Source organism: Miscanthus floridulus, chromosome 13, assembly GCF_019320115.1.
Source record: "Miscanthus floridulus cultivar M001 chromosome 13, ASM1932011v1, whole genome shotgun sequence".
NCBI lineage: Eukaryota > Viridiplantae > Streptophyta > Magnoliopsida > Poales > Poaceae > Miscanthus > Miscanthus floridulus.
The window spans coordinates 87860005-87884260 of NC_089592.1; the positions used below are offsets into that span (position 1 = coordinate 87860005).

General features: G+C 45.2%; 1 pseudogene; it reads right to left on the reverse strand.

Annotated features, from left to right (window-relative positions):
- Window positions 1-125: 125 nt before the first annotated feature.
- Window positions 126-22579, reverse strand: LOC136500258 (uncharacterized; annotated as a pseudogene).
- Window positions 22580-24256: the final 1677 nt, after the last annotated feature.

A 24256-nucleotide genomic window follows, 5' to 3' on the forward strand; every position in this document is an offset into this window, starting at 1 on the left:
AATGCAAGATGGAGTACCAGAACTGCCTAGCGAAGACACACCCAATGAGGAGGTGCTGAATGTTCTCTTCTTCTTGGTCGCAAAGCGGGCATCTAGCAGGATGCGGGAGACCTCTCCGAGCCAACCTATCTGCAGTCCAACATCGATTGTGGGCAACCAGCCACATAAAGAATTGACATTTGGGAGGTGCCCAAGTTTTCCAAATACGTGCATATGGTTCAAAACGGATAGCCCCCTGAAATTGAGCCTCATAGGCCGATTGCGCTGTGTACTGTCCTGATGAGGATAGTCTCCAGATGTGTTTATCAGGGATTCCTTGCTGAAGTTCCACCGCATTAATAATATCCCACAACTCCAGATATTCCCATAGCGCGTCAATGGTTATTTCTCCCTGAATATCCTCCAACCAAAGATCATTGTCCAGGGCATCTTTAACAGATCTTCTGTTTGCTCTTCTCCTTGACACAGAGGCAGATAAACTGGGGGCAAGGCTCTGGATGCTTTTACCATCCAGCCAGTTATCCTTCCAGAATAAGGTATTGGCCCCATCTCCCACCTCAGTGACCACAGCCATCATCAGGAGGCATTCAACTTCTTTGCTAGTCTAGAGAGGCAAACTGGCCCAAGGTTTTTGAGGTTCAGTTTTCCTAAGCCAAGGCCATCTTACCCGCAGTGCAACTCCAAGTGCTTTCAGATCAGAGATTCCCAATCCTCCAAGCTCCTTTGAACGGCACACCTTAGGCCAAGCAATAAGACAGTGCCCACCATTTGCTTCTTTACGACCGCGCCATATAAAGGCTCTTCTAATCTTGTCAATAGGGGCAGGTCCATTGCCATGGCCAAGTAAACCATCATAGCAGTGAGGACATGTTGGACCATCACAACCCTTCCAGCCCGAGTCATCAAGTCTGCTTTCCAACCAGGTAGTTGATCCGCAATTCTGTCAATAATGGGCTAGAATTGACCCCTGGTTAACTTCCTTGTTGAGAGAGGCAATCCAAGGTACCTGCATGGGAACTCTAGCACTTCACACGGCAGCAGGTTCTGTACCAGGCTCATATTCTCTTCAGAGCAGTGAATTGACAGAACATTGCTTTTCTGCACATTGGTCTTAAGCCCCGAAGCATCTCCAAATAAGTCAAGGATTCTCAAAGATAATGAAATATCTGTTAACACTTTTCTTACTCCCTCATTAATGAGAAGAGCACTAGTTCTCCTTTCCTGTTTCAGGATTAATCTGGGACTTTATAGCCCTTGAAGAAAACGAAAAGGTACCTTCGATCCTAAGGATTGTTAAAATTTCATATAGATAAATCAACTAAAAGAGTATACCTTATCCACATTGTCTGACAAGTTTTCCGGAACCTGAAGCCCAGAACCTGCTGATTTACAATCTGCATACATGGCCTTCACACTGTTGCTTTCAGATGCTAAAAGTCTCTGAACAGATTCCATCCTTTCATCAGATAATAATTGATTTCCTACCCTTTCAACTAAATTCTCCACAAGATCCTTGCCATCCTGAAATGATTAAAATGACTTAAAAAGATAGTTCATATAGTAATTTGAAAAGCGATGTTAGTTTCAGTATTTACTAACAGTATCTTTTGGACAGGCATCTTTCACGGTATTTGTAGAATGTATTATTTCCTCCAGCTGCTTTTGATGTTTCGGTGCCTCTTCAGCACATTTCTTTTTTCTGTCATTCTCCCTCTTTCCATCACCTTCGCTCTGCCTCTTCGTAGTAATAAAGTCTGCTCCTGTTTTCTTCTCGTGCTCCACTTGTTTTTGTCTGTGCTCTTTCTCTTGCTTTAATCTTTGAAGCTATAGTTTCACAGCTGCTTTGTGCATTTCACGCTCGGTTTGCTTCTTGTCTTCACGACGCTTTGCAGCTGCCGCCACCTTAAGTGCCCTCACTCTAACATCTCTTTTTGCTGCAAGTGAAAAGTTTCATTTATTGGATTGTCTGATGTGCCCATTCAGGAAAAGAATGTAAGCATTCTGTACAGCATCAAGCATATGAATTATGATCATAGCATCATGCATGACTACATTAGAACACTTGCATTAAATTAAATTTCGAACTAAAAATAGTTGTAAACAGATTAGACTTACCACATGATTTTGATGCCTGCTGATTTTGTTTTGCAAGTGGTATAATTGATGTCAGTTTTGATACTGTATTCCGAGGCCTGAAACCTTTCTTAAGATTTGTTTCCCATCTTTTCCTTTCACTTTTGCTACATGACGTTTCTGTCTTACTTAATCTGTCATGGAGCGAATAAGTAATTTTTCCAGCATTTGTAATCGAAAGAGCACGAACCTCCTTCGGGTTCTTTATGTCCTGATTAACTCTGATATGCACATTCTGATCAGGCTCCCTTATATAAGATTTCCCAGCTATCAAGTCTAGGCTGCTTGTTCCTTTGCTTTGATATATATTAGTAGCATACCCAAGCAGCCTTTTGCCATCGAAGCATTGCCTTGAATAATTTCTACCAATAGAATGAGATGGTTTCGCTTGGTTCTCATTTCCCCCTAGAATGGTGCTATCTTCATCAATTTTAGAGCAACCAAATCCTGATATAGAGCCAAGATAATCCAAACTAGATCCAATCGTTGTAGGGAGCTTTTCCAGGTCATACTTCTCAAATGAAAGGGTCAAAGGAACATCACTATCCTCTTGTACACTATAAACATTTGATGAACCAAAAGTCTGACCATTGGACATCATAAAAGCACCATCAAAATCCAAACTACATTTGCTAGCATAACTTGCGTTGCGCTCTGGTCATCACCTGGCTAGGAGGTCCTGGGGACGGCGGGTTAGAGCTCATACTTGCCACGATCGCCCTTAGGTTTGAGATCGACGAAACTCGACTAACCCTACATCCCTGGGGTCCATCCAGTTTCCTCTTGATCTTGCCTAATGTGGAACTTGCTGGCATTGTCTACAATGGAGGTCGCCCCATCGTCACCACCTCTGCCCGGCTGCATGTCATGCGATGAACGAGGTTTATCCAGGCCTCGGCAGCGAACCTTCCCGTGGCTGTAGAAGTTGAGCTCGTGGGCATCCCTGCCCATGCTTGGAATTTGGCGACCGCTGAAGTTCTTTTGGACGAGCTCTGCTGGATTAATGGACTGCACCTGGGCAATGCTGATCGACGCGATGTGTTCATGGTGAAGGCTTGGTGCTCCGATCCCACTCTCTTCCCCCCTGAGATGACGCTGGAGATCGTGGAGCCCCCTCTGGCACGTGGTTCCGAGTGCGGACGTTAACCTACCCCATCAAGGGCACGGTTTGTCCCCTTGTTGAGCCTGGTGCATACCATGATCCCCCCTCCCCCCCTGAAGATGAAGATGAAGATTGTGATCATCACCGAAGTCGTAGGACTCATTCTTCTTCTTCGTCTTCTCCGGCTCAGGCTGCGGCGCCGGGCGAAGCTAAGTCCTTCAACCAGGTTGGCAGGGCCTCGGTCCACGAAAGGTTGGGCTCTCGAGTCCATGAGGCGGTCAGGGATCCCTGAAAGGATCAAGATGCCCAAGAGGGGGGGTGAATTGGGCTAATTCTAAATTTCTTTGCAATAATTAAACTCTACGGATAGTCTAATTAACCCCTTGTGCCTAGAAAGTGTTTCTATTGATCTAACACACAAAAGTTTAGCACCCTAAGTTCCAATCCTACTCTAGCATGGCAATTCTAGGAATGTAAATGACAAGAATTGAATTGCTCAAAGTAAATGCTCAAAGTAAAGAGAGAAGGAGGAACGCGGCGATGTTTTGCCGAGGTATCGGAGAGTCGTCACTCCCCACTAGTCCTCGTTGGAGCACCCGCGCAAGGGTGTAGCTCCCCCTTGATCCGCGCAAGGATCAAGTGCTCTCTATGGGTTGATTCTTCGACACTCCGTCGCGGTGAATCACCCACAACCACTCACAACTTGAGTTGCGTCATCCACAAGCTCCGCCGGATGATCACCAAGCTCTCCAATCACCACCAAGTCATCTAGGTGATGGCGATCACCAAGAGTTACAAGCACAAACTCTCACTTGACCACGACAAGTCTAATGAGAAGGGTGGATGCACACTTTGCTACTCTTGATCTCACTAATGAGGGCTCTCTTTAGGATTCTCAAATCTCAATCACCTCACTAGGACCTTGCTCTTCTTGGCACTCTCAAAGGTGTTTCTCAGCTGTTGGAATGAGCAAAAGTACCTCCACACACGAGTGGAAAAGTATTTATAACATGGGCTAAAAAACGAACTGTTATGTGCCTCTGCGGGGTGACCGGATGCTCCGGTCATGTTGACCGGACGCGTCGGTCAGTTAACCCCGAACTCCAGTGTTTACAGTGTGACCGGACGCGTCCGGTAGAGATTTTCCCTCTCTGGAACCTTTCTGGAGTTGACCGGACACTGGCCCTCAGCGTCCGGTCACTTGACCTCTCAGCGTCCGGTCACACCAGACGAAAACACCTTGGTCAAATGAAATGACCGGGCCCTTAGCCAGCGTCCGGTCACACCAGAGCCAGCGTTCGGTCAGTATTTGACTCTCCATTCACTTCCAACTTTCGAACGTACGTGAATGAAGTTTGCTCCATTGGATCTAAGGGCTATTTTGGAGCTACCTAGCACTAGTTTTAGCAAGTGTGCACCACACCTAACCCACTAGACTCACCTAGGTCAAGCTACCCGTCAGTAACCCCCTTAATAGTACGGCCAAAGGAAAAACAAAGTCCTAAACTACTCTAAGTGTCACTCTAACTCCAATCGACACTTAGAACTAGTCCATCCTTAACCTTGTCGTCCATCCTTTGAAAACCAAAACGATTTCCATCGTAGGGGCATGACCATCATGATAGCCCAATCGATCTCCATTACCGTGACCTAACTTGATTGTCTCTGCAAAACACACATTAGTCACAGTAATCATATATTGTCATTAATCATCGAAACCCAACTAGGGGCCTAGATGCTTTCAATCTCCCCCTTTTTGGTGATTGATGATAATACCACCTCGAGTATGTGAAAGAGATGAGGTTTTTAACATGCTTGGTTCATATAAGCTTTTGGCAATAAGAACAAAAGTGTTAGGCAAGCTTATATGATCCAAGCCAACATGATGTACTCAAAAGATATGAAATAAGCATGAGTACTAGTAATAAAGCTCATTTGCATCGGAGTAAAACGCGGAAGCAAAGCAAATGAGCATAGCACATGTGATATGACATATAAATAATTTAAAGTAGAGAGCACACATGTCATATATCACGATCACGTAGATATCACTATCACATAAATGTAGTTTAATGCATAAAGGTAAACACACGACAAATGCACAATAGTGTACCACACATAAAAACTCTAAATGTAATAGATAAGCTAATAGATAAACTAAGCGCCCCCTAGATATGTCGCTCCCCCTAAGTCTAACATACTCTATCCCTCTCCCCCTTTGGCATCAAACACCAAAACCTAAGGGTCGGTCGGTCGGGCTACAGCGGATGAGTCGGGCGCTGAGGTGCGAGGAGCAAGCTAGAACTGAGTGCCATCATCATCTGAACCAGAGCTCTGGGCTATCTGACCCTCTGTAGCTAGAAGTAACGCTGAAGTGGTCTGGGTCGGATCAACAATAGGAGCTGCTGTAGACTGTGCAGGTATAACTAGAGCAGCTGGCTTTGATGATGCCACTGATGAAGGGAGCGTCTCTGTAGTCCCAGAAATAGGTGCAACGATAGAAGGACCTGGGACATGTAAATATGGAGGAGTAGGCTTCCCTATCAACTCACTAAAGGATGCACCAAGGCTCCTGGACACTGTAGTCTCTGGCACTAGCAGCGAAGAAGTCTGAGCTAGTGTAAAGCCTGTCTAGAGAGGTGTGAACTGCGGGGCTATCACGGGCGAAGCAAACCACTAGGACACCTGCTCTATAGGTGAAGCAAACTGTGCTGGTGGCTGTCCTTAACTCTAAAGTCCACTAGGTTGTAACGCTGGAGTCATAGAAGTAGTGGTAGTCTGACCAAGCTGGGGCGAAGGCTGTGGTGGTGGAGCCCCAATAGCTATCACAAAATACTGCATAAATCCAAGTAGCTACTGCTGCATGAGGATCTGCTACTGATGCATGGCCTGCTGCTGCTGCTGTAGAGCCTGTGTTTGCTGCTGAATAGCCAGCTGCTGTCTCTGAAACTCGTCCTACCGAGTCTGGAACTGTGCAAAAGTGGCAGCAGTCTCCTGAGCCTGGCGTGTCTGATCCAGCCTCATCCACTCAAGTATAGCAAGGAGAGCAGGGTCTGTCTGCGGTGCAGGTGGAGCTGAACTGGAGCTACCGACCTCATGATCATGTCGACGTGCAGGCATTTGAGGAATGTCCCAGTAGTCCTCGTCTGAGCTGTCACTGGGGTCGCTCTCGACCATCCCCTCCTGCTGAGCAAGCTGCTCCTCCTCAGTAGCTACAATACCCCCTGGTAATAGCATCCTGCTGGGCTACAGTCTCTGGTACATCTAGACGACAGCATGACTGACTAGGTGCCTGTGGTGTACTATGGCAGATCATCTGAGTTAGGTTGTATATAGGGAACTCTGTAGTAGCACCACTGTACTCTGCTAGCATCTCAGGCGGCCTCACTGTAACTGCCCTATGAATAAGAAATGTGACCCAATGGGCATAGGGCAACTGTCGATGACCTCTGAACCCCTCAACAATAGTATCCTTCATCTCTAATAGAAGGAGATCCCAAATGTCAAACACTGTCTGCTGCATCAGAGAGTTGAGAAGCCATAGCCGTAAGCGAATCAAGCCCTCACGATACCCCATCCTCGGAATCAAGGTCCTCCTCATAATGGCATCCAGCACTCTAGCTGTAGGAGTGAGATCACTGGGAGTCCTGCTTGACCCCTCGCCAAAAGGCTCCTTGAAGTAGTGGCGAACCAAATCTGTGGGAGGCACCATACCGCCATGAGGGCGTCTGGGAGGCGCTATCTATCCATAGCAAACATCATGTAACCTGATGGGCTACTCCTAAAGCCTGAGTATCTCCCTAACCCTAGTGCTTGTTAGCCTATAATCTCTACCTCTGAATGCAAAGTGAATGTATCTGTGTTGTGGGTCAATCCATAGTGTAGCATAGAACTGACAGACCCAAGATGGAACATATAATCTTATCCATCCAATCAAGTCTGTCAGCCCTGGCAGATATGCAAGGTAGGGGCGAATGTGCTCTCTAGCTGCTGCAACTATAGACTTAATGTTGCACACCCTCTGAGGTCTGAATATAGCTCCACTGTTAAGATATGCATTGTAGAAATCCTCCTGTAGTGGTGTGTAGAAGTCCTCTGAAGCTCTGTCATCCCTCCTCGGGGGGAACCACTGCTCAAACTCCACAAACCTGAACTGCTGCACCTGCTTGGCTGTGGCGGCCCTCAGATCTAGATGTGTCATTGGAGGTGGACCCTGTGGCCTAGGCGGTGGATGAGAACCCCTCCGCTATGTATCTGCCCTCGGCGTGACTAGAGCACGGGTATGACCAGAGCGGCGAAGTTGTGGCTGAGGTGCCTGCTCTATCTTCTTAGCCTGCCATCCCTCCTAAGTCTGCTCTGCTGACGGTGCCTGCTGTTGTCACTCCCCCTGAGGCTGACCCTCATCAATGGCAACACGCCATCCTCCAATCATGAGAGTCCTAGCTGAACCACCATGAAGGCACTCAACCTGCTCAAGTATAGCCCTCGCTTCTAGTGAAAGCTGATCTGCGATCTGGACTCCACTACGAGCACCTCCTCTCTCGGCACACTCTGCAGCCTCTGCAACTACGGCTACTCTAGCTGTCTCTGCATCTGGATACTTGTGCTTCTTTGTTGCCATCTTCTTTGTCACCTTGCCTTTTGGATCTATAGGCAAGCGAGGCGGACACCTCGGATCCTCATCACCTGGACCACCTCCGGCGTTCTTCACACGAGCCATCTAAAGGATCTGAAGAGAACAACTGCCACTGACAAGAAACAACTGCCAACTGTCACTTCCGAGGCTTGGCCTCGATACATACTCGCGAGCTTGGCCCCGAGTTGACTGACAACTGCAAATATGACCTCAATGGAACCAACTCGCTGCATGATAGAATAGATAGGATATATAAAAAATTTTAATTATTCATCTAGAGATACGAAACCCTAAGAAAGCAAGCAATTAGGTACGAAATTGGAACCGAGGGCTCGCTACCTGACGAACCGGCGATCCGAAGAGAAGAGAAGCGACACATGGGGAACCACCAAATCGGCTAGGGTTAGGGTTCCAATGACGCCACTTGGCACTGGATGGAGCTGGCGGTGTGGGCAGTGAGCAATGCAGCTCAAGTGCATGGAGCAGAGGCAAACCCTAGGGCATGGCGCTGGTGAAGTGGTGCTACTGCTGAGAGGGCTCGAAGGCACTAGGGCATGGTGGCGCAGGGCGTTGCTGTGCAGCGGGAACGGCGGCGCTCGGGCACAGGAGCAGGCGAAAGCGGCGCACAGGCGCGACTACGACGGCACGGTGGCGTGCGGGCGTTGCAGCTCGGTGGTGGCACGGAGGTGCAGCAAACAGCACGGCAGCGTGGGCTCACCTGGTACGGTGGCTCGGTGTGGTTGTGGAGGCGGCGATGATGGCGGAATAGGTCAAGGATGCATGGTGGCTCGCAATTATTTGAGGGTCCCCCATGGGAGTTAGATAAGGAAAGAGGAAAAGAGTTCGTATGCCGCACGAATCCTATTGACCGGACGCTCCGGTGGCAGCGATCGGACGCTGACACCCAGCGTTCGGTCGATTCCAGAGAGGTCCAAATTTCCTGGAATCGCGATCGGACGCGTCCGGTGGACACCGACTAGACGCATGCAGAGTCCGGTCAATCCTTCGCAGTGAGTTCACCTCCTGTGAACTGACCGGACGCTGGACTCTAGAGTCCGGTGCAGTATCCGGTCACTCTTTTTCTAGCAAATCTTCAAAGTTCTTCATGCTATATGTTCCCAATCAAGTCCCAACTTGAATAAGATCCAAATAAACATCAATTGGGACTGATGTGAGTGACCTCTCTCAAACCCTCAAAATTTTCAAAAATATTTTGTCTTAGGCTATAATTCTTTTTAAGAAAATAGGCAATAAGAGGGCAATTTGAAGACAAATGACAAAACAACATTCATGCATATACAATGCAATTCTTGTAAGTAAATCTAGTTGTTTGTCAAGTTTGATCCAAGGTTAAGCTTCTTCACACGCTTTTCGGCGGTTATCTTAACCATGTTAGATAAGCCCTATATGCATTACAAAACATTAAACATGTTGTATATTACAATGCAATGCAAGGGACAACACAAGCTCATTTTTTAGTGAAGTTACTAAAATCAAGCACATTGAGCTCATTCCGCAATCTACTAAATGTTGCCTCATCTAGCTGTTTAGTGAAGATATCCGCCAATTGATCCTCGGTCCTTACACCTTCTAAAGAAATATCATTTTTAGCAACATGATCTCTAAGAAAGTGATGGCGGATATCTATGTGCTTGGTGCGAGAGTGTTGAACCGGATTATTTGCAAGTTTTACCGTACTTTCATTGTCGCATAAAAGAGGTACTTTATCTAGAACTACAACATAGTCTAGCAAAGTTTGTTTCATGTAAAGTATTTGTGCACAACAAGCACCCGTAGCAATGTATTCCGCTTCAGCGGTGGATAAGGCCACACTATTTTGCTTCTTGGAGGACCAAGACACAAGAGATCTACCAAGCAAATGGCACCCTCCGGATGTTCTTTTTCTATCAACTTTGCAACCGACATAATCCAAATAGGAATAGCCAACTAACTAAAATATTGCTCCTTTGGGATACCAAAGACCAATGCTTGGTGTGTGCTTAAGATACCTAAGGATTCTTTTTACGGCAATTAAATGAGTTTCCTTAGGATTAGCTTGAAATCTAGCATACATACACACACTAAACATGATGTCGGGCCTAGATGCGGTTAAATATAGCAAGCTACCAATCATAGAGCGGTAGAGAGTTTGATCAACCGTGTTACCTCTCTCATCTAGGTCGAGATGTCCATTAGTTGGCATTGGTGTCTTGATTGGCTTACATTCATCCATCTTGAATCTCTTGAAAAGATTATTAGTATATTTCTCTTGGGAGATGAAAATCCCTTCTTTCATTTGCTTGACTTGAAAACCAAGGAAGAATGTAAGCTCTCCAATCATTGACATCTCGAACTCCTTCGACGTCAATTCACCAAACTCTTTGCAAGATTCTTCATTTGATGATCCAAAGATGATATCATCAACATTCACTTGACAAATGAAGATATGCTCATCAAGCTTCTTGGTGAATAGTGTAGTATCGACTTTCCCAATGGTGAAACCCTTCTCAATGAGGAAGTCCCGAAGGCGCTCATACCAAGCTCTTAGGGCTTGCTTAAGCCCATATAATGCCTTGGACAACCTATAAACATGATTAGGATATCTAGGGTCTTCAAACCCAGGAGGTTGATCAACATATACTAGTTCATTAATAAAGCTATTTAAAAATGCACTTTTCACATCCATTTGATAAAGTTTCATTTCATGATGTGATGCATATGCAAGGAGGATACAGATGGCTTCTAATCTTGCAACTGGTGCAAAGGTCTCTCCAAAATCCAAACCTTCAACTTGAGAGAACCCCTTTGCCACTAGTCTTGCCTTGTTCCTCACAACAACGCCTTGATCATCTTGCTTGTTTCAGAACACCCACTTTGTTTCAATGACTCTTGCACCTTTTGGCCGCTCTTTAAGAGTCCAAACTTCATTGCGGGTGAAGTTGTTCAACTCTTCATGCATTGCATTTATTCAATCCGGATTTTGAAGAGCTTCTTCTACCTTAGTAGGCTCAAAGCAAGAGATAAAAGAGTGATGAGCAATAAATGAAGCAAGTTTTTGTGAGCGAGTCATTACACCCTTTGATGGACTCCCTATGATGAGATCTTATGGATGATCTTGTAGTAGAGGTGTATTTCTTCTATTGACCACTTGAGGAGGAGGTTGTGGAGCATCAACATCTTGTGCTTGTACCACCATTTGATTATGGAAGACATGAGTATCTTCATTTTCTACTCTCCCATCTTTTTCACCATCTTGTGGCACACTTGATGAAGAAGGTGGATCAATCACTTGTACATCATCTTCATCATCTTTAGGCTTGATGTCTCCAATCGGAATGTACTTCATAGCCTCCCTCAATGGTTCATCACCTATATCATCAAGATTCTCATGTGCTCCTTGGGAGCCGTTAGATTCATCAAATTTCACATCATATGTTTCTTCAACCAAGCCGATGGCATGATTAAATACTCTATATGCTTTGGACTTTAATGAGTAACCAACAAGAAAACCAGTATCACATCTTTGAAACTTCCCTAGGTGTTGCTGCTTCTTGTAGATGTAGCATTTACAACCAAACACCCTAAAGAAAGGAGACGTCTGGCTTCTTCCCATTGAGCAACTCATAAGGTGTCTTGCCAAGGAACTTTTGAAGGAATAGGTGGTTTGATGCATAGCATGCGGTGTTGATAGCTTTCGCCCATAGAGCTTCAGGGGTGTTGTACTCATCAAGCATTATTCTTGCAAGAGTGATCAATGTCCGGTTCTTCCTCTCAACTACACCATTTTGTTGAGGAGTATATGTTGCGGAGACCTCATGCTTGATCCCAACTTCATCACAATAGGCTTCTATGTTTGTGTTGTCAAATTACTTCCTATTGTCACTTCTTATCTTCTTGAGCTTCACTTCAAACTCATTATGTGCTCTCTTGGCAAACTTCTTAAAATAAGATGCAACTTCGGATTTGTCATGAAGGAAGAATACTCATGTATATCTTTAATAGTCATCAACAATCACAAGACAATAAAGATTTTCTCCCAAACTCTTGTATGTTGTTGGCCCAAATAAGTCCATGTGAAGGAGTTCTTGTACTCTTGTGGTTGACATGAAAGCCTTGGGTTGGATGAGTATTTGCAACTTGCTTGTCGGCTTAACATGCACTACAAAGCTTATCCTTCTCAAACTTTACATCCTTCAATCCTCTCACCAAATCATTCTTCATTAGCTTCTTGAGTGAGCTCATCCCAACATGAGCAAGTCTTCTATGCCATAGCCACCCAAGTGTTGTTTTGGTGAATAGGCATGTCTTCAAGTTTGCATCTTTGGAGGTGAAGTCCACTAGATATAGGTTGTTGTATCTAAATCCTTTGAATATCACATGATCATCATCCTTCTTGGATACAACAACCTCCTTCTCGGTAAACAAGCATTGGAAGCCAAGATCATATAATTATCCAACGGATAGCAAGTTAAAACTCAATGAAGCAACAAATAGCACATTGGAGATGGAATGATCATTTGATATAGCCACTTTGCTCAATCCTTTGACCTTGCCCTTTGAGTTATCTCCAAATGTGATTCTTTCTTGTCCATCTACTTCTTTATCTAGTGAGGTGAACATATGAGGATCACCGGTCATATGTTGTGTGTAACCACTATCAATAACCCAATGACTTCCACCGATCTTGTAGTTCACCTACACACAAGAGATCAAGCTTTAGGAACCCAAACTTGTTGAGGGCCCTTCACCTTCTCAACAAGTGACTTTGCAACCTAAATTTTTTTAGGCCTATTCTTGTTGGGAGGTCCTAAGAACATCACTTTCATCTTTCCACTAGAATCCTTTCTAAGCATGTAGTGAGCATTGAAGGCAAAAGGTCTAGCATGCTTGGGCAAGGGTTGTGGTGGTGGAGTTTGGCACTCATAAGCAAAGTGGCCTTCTTGTCCACACTCAAAACATCTCGTTGGCTTTGGCTTGGACTTATGTTGTTGTTGAGCTTGAGCCTTCTTTTCTTGGTTTGCCAAGTACCCAATGCCACTTCTATCCATCTTCATGATGGTGTTCATTAGTAGCTCACTTTGAAGATGCTCTTTCTCCAACTTGAGATGCCTCTAGTAAACTTCCTCAATCCAATCTTAAGATGCTCTTTCTCCAACTTGAGCTTCTTGTTTTCTTCCTTGAGAGCATCATTGTTTTTCTCTTCCTTGAGCTTCTTGTTCTCATCTTTGAGCTTCTCATTCTTAAGGATCAAACCATCATCATGAACAATAGTTTCTAGCACAATAGACTTGGTGGTTTTGAGTTCTTCAAGATCTTTTTTGAGCTTTTCATTGTCATTCTTGAGCTTGACAAACTCATCATAATCATCGGCTTCAACCACTTGCTTGCCCTTGCTACTAGAACTTTGCTCAATGCTCTCAATAATCAAGTCATCACATGATGTAGCTATATCAATCTTAACAACATCGTTAGTAGCATCATGTGGCTCATTGGATAAGAATTCTTGAGCAATAACAAGATTATCATGATTAACCTTAAGAGTAGTATATTCTTCTCTTAGCTTGTTGTGGCTAGTGATGAGCTCATTATGTGTCCTCTCAAGTTTATCATGTTTTTCTTTAAGCTCTTTCTTAGAAGATTTGAGCTCCTTGAGTTTGGATGATATAGCATCATTTGCTTCTTTAAGCTCAACACTAGCCTTTTCCGCTATATCACATTTGGCTAAAAGAGAATCATTTTTAGCTTCTAGCTTTTCATTTTTAGCTCTAGTTTTTATAATGATCTTAGTGTATTGTTTTAGCAATCTAGCAAGATCATCATAAGAAGGTGATTCATATTCATCATCATCACTATCACTATCATCATCACTACTATCATCATTATTAGATACCTTGCAGTCACCCTTGGCCATAAGGCATAGGTGTGTAGAGGATGATGGCGGTGGTGGCGGTGAAGATGATGAAGAGTCGATAACAATTGTGGCCACCTTCTCGTTGTCACTATCATCATCGAATGAGGCACTAGATGAATCAATGTCTGTGAGCCAATCACCGACAATGTATGCCTTTCCACTCTTCTTCTTCTTATGGAAGTCCTTCTTCTTGCCATCTCTCTTCTTATATGGCTTATTCTTCTTCTTGCCATCTCTCTTCTTATATGGCTTCTTCTTCTTCTTCTCTTCTTCTTCTTCATTACTTGAGTCATCTTTCTTGCCCTTGTATTTGTTCTTGAACTTGTCTTTCTTGGGCTTAGCGCATTGGTGTGCTAGATGACCAAGTTCTCCACAATTGAAGCAATCCATCTCGAAGATTGGCTTCCTACTAGAGCTAGTGAAGAACTTCTTCTTCTTGCCATCAAACTTGATGCCACTCTTGTTGAGCTTCTTTCGCATCTTGGCGGTCTTTTTCACCATGAGAGCACGACTTTCATCATCAACTTCATCATCACTTGAGCTCTCATACTTAAGTCTTGATTTACCCTTCTCTTGGCTAGCTTTGAATGCTAAGTCCTTATCTTTCTTCTTGATAGAGGATGAGCCATCTTGTGGCATGATGTGCATGTACATCTCATGAGCATTTATCTTTCCCAAGATTTGTGTTGGTGTAGCGGTGGAAAGATCACCTTGATGAAGCACGGTCACAATATGCCCATATTTATCAATGAGGAGGACACTCAAGATCTTTCTTACAACATCAGATGGTTGCATTTGAGTGAGTCCAAGCCCATTGACTTCCACTACAAGAACATTCAAACGTGAATACATCTCATTAGCACATTCTTTAGGAAGCATTTCAAAAGAGTTGAGCTTTTTCATGACAAGATGATAGCGTTCCTCACGCTCACTCTTAGTTCCGTCATGGAGCGCACAAACATCCGACCATAGTGTAAAGGCATCTTTGTGGTTCCTCACCTGATTGAACACATCTTTGCAAAGGCCTCTAAAGATGGCGTTTCGAGCATTTGCATTCCACTTCCCGTAATTCACCTCAATGCCTTGTAGGTGAGTAGCATCCCGAGGTTTTGGGAAGTCTTGTGAGACGGCTCTAAGAATACCAACATCTAGAGCTTCTAGATACGCCTCCATGCGAATTTTCCAACAAGGAAAATCATCTCCCTCAAAGATAGGAGGAGGTCCATACCCATAAGACATCTTGCTCTAGGTGGTTAAGCCTAAATACATGAGCATGAGGCTCTAATACCAATTAAAAGGATCAAGATGCCCAAGAGGGGGGTGAATTGGGCTAATTCTAAATTTCTTTGCAATAATTAAACTCTACGGTTAGCCCAATTAACCCCTTGTGCCTAGAAAGTGTTTCTATTGATCTAACACATAAAAGTTTAGCACCCTAAGTTCTAATCCTACTCTAGCATGGCAATTCGAGGAATGTAAATGACAAGAATTGAATTGCTTAAAGTAAATGCTCAAAGTAAAAAGAGAGAAGGAGGAACACGGCGATGTTTTGCCGAGGTATCAAAGAGTCGCCACTCCCCACTAGTCCTTGTTGGAGCACCCATGCAAGGGTGTAGCTTCCCCTTGATCCGCGCAAGGATCAAGTGCTCTCTACGGGTTGATTCTTCGACACTCCATCGCGGTGAATCACCCACAACCGCACACAACTTGAGTTGGGTCATCCACAAGCTCCGCTAGATGATCACCAAGCTCTCCAATCACCACCAAGCCATCTAGGCGATGGCGATCACCAAGAGTAACAAGCACAAACTCTCACTTGACCACGACAAGCCTAATGAGAAGGGTGGATGCACACTTTGCTACTCTTGATCTCACTAATGAGGGCTCTCTTTGGGATTCTCAAATCTCAATCACCTCACAAGGACCTTGCTCTTCTTGGTACTCTCAAAGGTGTTTCTCAGCTATTGGAATGAGCAAAAGTACCCCCACACATGAGTGGAGGAAGTATTTATAATATGGGCTGAAAAATGAACCGTTATGTGCCTCTACGGGGTGACCGAACGCTCCGGTCATGTTGACCGGACATGCCGGTCAGTTCACCCGAACTCCAGTGTTTACAGTGTGACCGGACGCTAGTCAGTGTCCGGTTAGCACTGACCGGACGCGTTCGGTCGAAATTTTCCCTCTCTAGAACCTTACAGGAGTCGACCGGACGCTGGTCCTTAGTGTCTGGTCACTTGACCTCTCAGCGTCCGATCGCACCAGACAAAAACACCTTTGTCAAATGAACTGACCGGACCCTAAGCCAATGTCCGGTCACACCGGAGCCAGCGTCCGGTCAGTATTTGACCCCCCATTCACTTCTAACTTTCAAACGTACATGAATGAAGTTTGCTCCATTGGATCTAAGGGCTATTTTGGAGCTACCTAGCGCTAGTTTTAGCAAGTGTGCACCACACCTAACCCACTAGACTCACCTAGGTCAAGCTACCCATCCGTAACCCCCTTAATAGTATGGCCAAAGGAAAAACAAAGTCCTAAACTACTCAAAGTGTCACTCTAACTCCAATCGACACTTAGAACTAGTCCATCCTTAACCTTGTTGTCCATCCTTTGAAAACTGAAACGATTTCCATCGTATGGGCATAACCATCATGATAGCCCAATCGATCTCCATTACCGTAACCTAACTTGATTGCCTCTGCAAAACACACGTTAGTCACAGTAATCACATATTGTCATTAATCACTGAAACCCAACTAGGGGCTAGATGCTTTCAATCCCACCTCAACTGCCGTGCTCGACATTGATGATCGGTCGGCCATGTCTGCTGAGGTCTCACGACGTGATGTCGCTTCGTGTGGTTCCAATGCAGACCGAACTAGAACCAAGGAGACCGTGACTACGGACGATGCCGTTATCGGGGGGCTATTGCTCGAGGGCTCCTGCATGCGTGTAGATGTGTTTAAGGAGAGCGTTGTCGCTGATATGGTGGTGGAAGGCAAAAGAGATACTGATGTCGGGTAGATTGATGTCAGGCCATGAATTGAGATCCCTCTAGAACTCTCCTGTGGGCCTTCAATGCGTCCTGCTAAACGAGGAGAATTTGATGGGCCTTGGGCTGATGATCTCTCCAGGGACCTTAGTTGGAGGCATCTAGGCCACCTCCCCTCTCCTCCCTAGATGGACTGAACAAGGCCCATGTGGTGGTTGAGTCTAACGCCCCCACCTCTGCTGGCCCAGATATGCTAGTTGAGCCTCATGTTGTCTCTGTGCCTCTGGCCGAGACTTCATCTCCCTCCCAGCGGTCGCCGTCCTCTGATTGCTCCTCCCTACGACCATGGCTAGCTAGCTCGGCACAAACTTCCACTGCAGCTCCCTCCTCCTCGAAATCACCACACCCCACCACTACTGCTACTTCCTCCTTGAACTTGCCACTCCCAGCCACTGTCGCTCCTTCCCCCTTGAACTCCTCATCTATGGCCCGACCGGCGGCTGTGGCTTTGCAGCAGACCTTACAGGTCTACTCGTGTCGCCACCCTCGTAGAAGAGAGAGGGAGGCAGATTCAACTGTTGTTGTCCAACCTTCCCCGAGTATGCCTCCCAGTCTGGCAATAGAGTTCGTCAAGGCTCTGACAAAAATTCCAGGGGGTATCATGCCAATTCCTCATGTCAATAAATGACGGAAGAAGAAGCTGGAGCCACCTAGCAAGGAGCCCCGACGAAGTCATCGGATTGCAGGCTTCCCCGTGACAACATCGAAGGTATGCCCCTCACATCTGAAGAAACAAGTCATACGTGCACTGGATATGAATGTCGATGAAGAGAGGGAACGCATTAGCCAGCAAGCCCTGGATGATTATGCGCAACACTTTAAGCAGCCTATGCCAACTTCTCACACTAAGGCCCTAGCTGCTCTTTTCGGATGGGCACTCCCTGAGGCAGTTTTCGCTGCTGACTTGGTAGAGTGTATTGTCTGATTGCTCCAGGTTGCTTTTGTTCTTCAGTATCATTATGGATCCAGCACACACCCTAAATTGGAATGTATGAGGTTTGAACTCAGTAGCGAGACAGGATGCTGTTAGAGTCATGGTGGATGCCTCTAAGATTGATGTTGTTTGCCTACAAGAAACTAAAATGAGTACGGTTTCCAGGCATCTAGTCCTGTCCATGTTAGGAAGTGAATTTGATAATAATTTCATTTACCTTCCTTTTGATGGAGCCAGTGGTGGAATTTTGGTGGCTTGGTGGATTCAACTGGGCACTGTTGGAGCTACCAGGGTGGATGCTCATAGTGTCTCGGTTCAATTCTGCCCGTGTGATGGTAGTGCGTGGTGGTTGACCTATGTATATGGCCCCCAACAAGATCAAGACAAGATCCAATTTCTTCAAGAACTGAGGGATGTCAGAGTTCAGTGCTCTGGGCCATGGTTGGTAGTCGGGGACTTCAATCTTATTTATAAGGAGGAGGACAAAAACAATTCCAATCTTAATAGAGCAATGATGGGAAGGTTCAAAAGATGGATAAATGATTTGGGGGTCTCTGAAATTCCTCTTCACGGTCGTAAATATACATGGACCAGCTCGTTCACTAATGCTTCCCCTACTCTTGTTTGGTTGGACAGAATGTTCTATACACTGGATTAGGAAGATCAGTTTCTAGGTTGTCTCTTGCAGTGTGCTGCTTCTAATGACTCTGACCACGGTCCCCTGATCCTTGGGCTGTAGGATATCATTGGCTGCAAGAAAAAATTTCAAAGCTCTCTGGCCTTCTCTGGATGGTTTTCTAGAAGTAGTGAAGGATGCTTGAGACACTGTATAGCCTAGAACCTGTCCACTTGATACCCTTGCTTTGAAACTCAAGGCAACTGCTAGAGGGTTACAGAGCTGGAGTCAGAAGAAATTTGGTCACTTCAAGTCCCAATTGCTTCTGGCAAAAGAAATCGTCCACCAAGTTGATATTGCTCAAGAAAGCAGGCCTCTTCAACCTAATGAATTATGGCTATGTAATAATCTCAAGAAGCATTCACTGGCGCTATCTTCCCTGCTGAGAATAATATCAAGACTCAGGTCCAGGATAAATTGGCTAAAGGATGGGGATGCCAACACAAGGCTTTTTCATCAACATGCAAGATATAGAAAAAAGAAGAATTTCATCCCCAAATTGCATGTTGGAGATCAGGTTATCACAATGCATGTGGATAAGGCAGCCGCTGCTCTAGATTTTTATGACAGTCTCATCGGGACTGAGTGCGCTAGAGGGAGAACTATCAATCTAGACACCCTTGGCAGCCCCGGCTTTGATCTTGAAGCTTTGGATTTGCCTATTTTAGAAGAAGTGTGGAACACCATAAAGGAGATGGCACTAGATAAGGCTCCTGGACCAGATGAGTTCACTGGCATATTTTATAAAAGTTGCTAGACAGTTATCAAGAATGATGTGATGGCATCAGTTCATTTTCTTTGGACTAGAAATTTTAGAAACCTCTAGAAACTGAATTCTGCATACATTACTCTGATTCCAAAAAAGACTCATGCTATTCAAGTCAAGGATTATAGGCCAATTAGCTTGGTTCACAGCTTCGCCAAACTTGTGACCAAAATCCTGGCTAATAGGCTTGCAGGTCGGCTGGATGAGATGGTGTCCTCCAATCAAAGTGCTTTCATCAAAAAAAGGTTCATTCAAGATAATTTCATGATGGTCCAGCAGACAGTTAAATTCCTACACTCTCAAAAGCAGCCTAGAATTCTCCTGAAGCTTGACATTACCAAAGCTTTTGACTTAGTGTCTTGGGCCTTCCTTTTGGAGGTGCTTAGAAAATTGGGTTTTGGTTCTCGCTGGTGTGACATGTTTTGTGGCCTCTTATCATCTTCGTCCACCCAAGTTCTCTTGAATGGCATCCCAAGAGAAGGTATTTTGTACATAAGGGGACTGAGACAGGGAGATCCGCTATCTCCTATGCTCTTTATTCTTGTTATGGATGTGTTAAATCAGATGTTCACAAGGGCTTCTTAAGTTGGGCTGCTACAGCCTTTAACCAGTAGGCCTATCCAGCACAGAATCTCCTTATATGCTGACGATGTAGCCATTTTCCTTTAGCCAAATGCAGCAGATATCAATTTGTCTTTACAGCTACTAGATTTATTTGGTGAAGCATCTGGCCTTAGGACAATTGTTCAAAAAAGTAATGTGCTACCAATCCATTGTGCTGAGGAAAATCTAGCCCTCATTCAGAATCTGTTGCCCTATGAGATGCTAGATTTCCCTTGTAAATATTTGGGTCTGCCCCTGACCATCAAGAAGCTGACTAAGGAGAAGGTACAACCCATCATTGACAGAATTTCAGATCAATTTCCTGGCTGGAAGGCTGATTTGATGACCCGAGCTAGTAGAGTTATTCAAGTGCAGTATGTTCTCACAGGAATCCTGATTTATGTGGCCATGGCAACAGCTGTGGAGAGGCCAAAAAGAGGCAAAGGGTGGTCACTGTCTCATTGCCTGGCCTAAAGTGTGCCGGTCCCGAGAATTAGGTGGTCTTGGGATTACTGATCTAAATGCTTTGAGTATCGCCTTAAAAACACAATGGACCTGGCTCAAGCGGAGTGAGCCCAATAAACCATGGGCAAATCTACCTATCCAAGTCAGTAGAGAAGTAGCTGGCCTCATCTCTGTGGCTGTAATAACTGAAGTTGGAAATGGATGAAATACACTCTTTTGGGAGGACAAATGGTTAGATGGCAAAAGAATCCAGGACATCGCACCTCTGGTATATGCATGGTTCCTAAAAGAGGATCTAGTAGACGTACTGTGTTGGAAGCACTAACTGGGGAAAAATGGATAGAGGACATACAGGGTGAGATCGGTTCAACTCCCTTGATTCAGTATCTTGACCTTTGGGATATCCTGAATGGTGTGGAGCTAAATGAGGAAATTCCTGATACGCACATCTGGAGGCTATCTACTTTAGGAAAATATACAGCAAAGAGTGCTATGATACACTTTTTTAGGGTGCAATCTTCTTTGAACCTTATGAGAGAATCTGGAAATCCCCCCCCCCCAATGCAAATTTTTCATGTGGCTTGACGCTCATAATAGATGTTGGACAGTGGACAGATTGGCAAAGAGGGGGCTCCCTCATCCAGATCAGTGCCTTCTATGTGATCAAGAGGAGGAGGACATTCAACATCTTCTTGTGGGCTATGTATTCTCAAGAGACTTTTGGTTCTCTCTCCTGTCGCACTTTGGTTTTGCAGCACTTGCTCCTCAACCTTCTGACCAATCCTTTGATAATTGGTGGAGAAAAGTTGATAGTGCTGCTAGTGGAGAGTATAGGTTGGGTCTGAATTCCCTAGTCATTTTGGGAGCCTAGAGCATCTGGCGGCATAGAAATGATTGTGTTTTTAATGGGGCAACCCCAAATGTTAACTTGGCTCTGGCTCTGGCTAGGGAAGAGGCTCATTAGTGGAGCCTAGCAGAAGCCAAGGGAATTTCCCTGCTATCTGTTGGAGGATCAGTCTAATGGACTATTGTAGGGTCATCCTTTTGTCTTTCTTAACCGGTGATCCAGTGTCTATGTAGTGGTGGGTGGGTGTGTGGGGTTCGGGTCTATATATGACTCTCTTTTTCTTCTATTAATACAATGATACGCAAAAAAAGTGTCTACGGAATAGGAAAGGGATCGATTCATGAGATTCTCGAACCTAGATGGTAGTGACTGATACATACTGTCTAGAGGTTTTATCTTATACTTTACAAAAAGGCTAGAACAAAAGTTAACAAGCTTTTTAGACTCACAGGATCCCTGAAGTGCCCTCTCAGTAATGGTCGAGCTGTCAGATGGAACAGGGATGCTGAAGCTCTGGCATTCTAGCATTGGCACACTTTTGTCCGATGACATTACACTATTCCTTTCTAAAATGTGTGATACTCTTGCCCTCTTAGATGAAGCAGCACTCAGAGCTTCTAGCCTTGCAGCTATATCTATGTTATTCTAGACACAGACATCATGCACCTCAGTAGTATCAGCCAGGTGAGAAAGCTACAGAGCAGATTCATTGATTGGAGCAGACAGCACATGACATCCTGAGCTTTGTTGTACAATAGTTCTGGAGCTTCCATTGTCACATCTATCTAAAAGACTGCTTCTTTTTCTTAATTTTCTAGTCTGTTCGATTGTGTGCAAGAGATCCTTTTCAATCTTTGGACTCACCAAACAAAAATGCCTTTCATGAGAGGTGGTTTCAGAACTGTGTCCCACTTCCTTATCAAGCAGTACAATGGGGATAGAATAAGTTTCTTCAGGGACAACAGTTGGAGGCCAGCCTGAGATACTTTAGCAGAAATATTATCAACAATATCAATTGCACCATTTTCGGGAACTGGACAGGATACACAGTCAAGCCCTTCTAGAAAATTAGATTTAGTTGAGTGCAATGAACCATTTTCGAGCGGTGGCCTGGCCATAGAATTTGATGCTTCAAAGGTTTGAAACCTTGGTCTTTCAAGAGTGTTTTGTTTGACATGATGGTTGATTTCAGACAATTCATGTTGCACATGATCTGCATTTTTGCCTGATAACATTATACTATTCCTTTCTAAAGTGTGCGATACACTTGCCCTCTTAGATGAAGTAGCACTCAGAGCTTCTGGCTTTGCAGCTATATCTATTCCAGACAAAGACATCATGCGCCTCAGTAGTATCAGCAAGGTGATAAAGCTGCAGAGCAGATTCATTGATTGGAGCAGACAGTACATGACATCCTGAGCTTTGCTGTTCAAGAGTTTTGGAGCTTTCATTGTCACATCTATCCAAAAGACTGCATCTTTTTCTTGATTTTCCACTCTTTTTGATTGTGTGCAAAAGATCATTTTCCATCTTTGGACTGACCAAACAAAAAGGCCCTTCAAGAGAAGTGGTTTCAGAACTGTATCCTCCTTCCTTATCAAGCAGTACAATGGGCATAGAATAAGTCTCTTCAGGAACATCAATTTGAGGCCAGCCCTGAGATGCTTCAATAGGAACATTATTGTGGGGGTATGGCTCTCGGTATCCACAAGACAAGACATGGGCCACACCATCAGAGGTGGCCTAGCCTACAAGATCAAGGCGTGCATGGCGCTGCTCGGTGTGCACCACAAGATATTGTATAGTACCAAATAGGCTACTTTCCTTGTAACCCTGCCCCTCCAGAGTATATAAGGAGAGGCAGGGGTCCCCTGGCGGACAGGATACATACATCTACACAACGATACATACATCTCAATGCAATACACCAAAGACATAGGACGTAGGGTATTACGTCGATCAGACGGCCCAAACCTGTCTAAATCGCTGTCTCTACGCCTTGTGTCACCATCCGGTTCCTGATTATGCACACCCCCACCGACAAATCTACCATAGCGGGATACCCCTCGGTGGACTGCCGACAATATTCTATCGACAGTTGGCGCGCCAGGTAGGGGTGTGCACCTAATCCTCTGGTGAGCCAGATGGCGTACCTCAAGATCAACATTAAGTTCTCGGGGATCGACCTTCGATTCTGTATGGGAATTTCCTCATCGTCATCGTCTGTGATGATTCAGCTTCTCGCGTGCTTCGGTACGCAGAGCGCCAAGGCCCGGTGCGATCGCCTCGTCCTGTTCATGAAGCACTCGGTCAAATCATCGACAACGTCATCGGCAAGCACCATGACTAGGCAGAGAGCCCAGCTCTGACTAGTATGCAAGATCAGACTCAATCCTGGGTCCTCACATCGCCATAGCGTGCGGCTAAGGAAGGGGCTAGGCTATGGATCGGAAAAGGCCTTGATGATGAAGTTTCTGCATACACGCAAGAGGCTCCAAGCAATCACCAAAGAAGGCAATATGCATCAGCCATGCAAACAAGGATTTGCATGTTCTCATGTACGTGCATATACATGCACAGAGCTGCTCCTACCAACTACGATTCGGATCTGATATACACCGCCATGCAACAAGCCGTCCGACTGCATCGAGCCGCCAAGCGAGCCATCCGAGCAGTCAAGCGAGCCGCTAAGCGAGCTGCCCGCATCGTCGACCAGATAACGCCATACGCCACCGACCAGACACTCCGTCCAAAGCTAAGTCATGCTTTAATATTTTTCTAAATATTCTCTAATCTCCGTATATCGCCATAATGTTTCTCCGGGCTGTTTTCTCCATATTTGCTCTTCAAACGATTTTTCGAACCCTCGAACAGTCATGTTGATGCTCGGACGCCTCTAGAGATAGCCCTGTCTCTGGCTCCTCCCTACACGGGCTCCGCGCTCTACATTATGGGTGGTCGGCAGTGGCTCCTTGGTCACGCCTGTTCCTCCTACACGTGCACGAGCTCTGCGCTCCGTGTTATGGTTAACGGGCTAGCTAGGGCTAGAGACTCAGCTACACACTAACTGTTCGGGCGGTTTATATTAAATATAAATATATCTTCACGCCAACTGATCGCCGAACTGC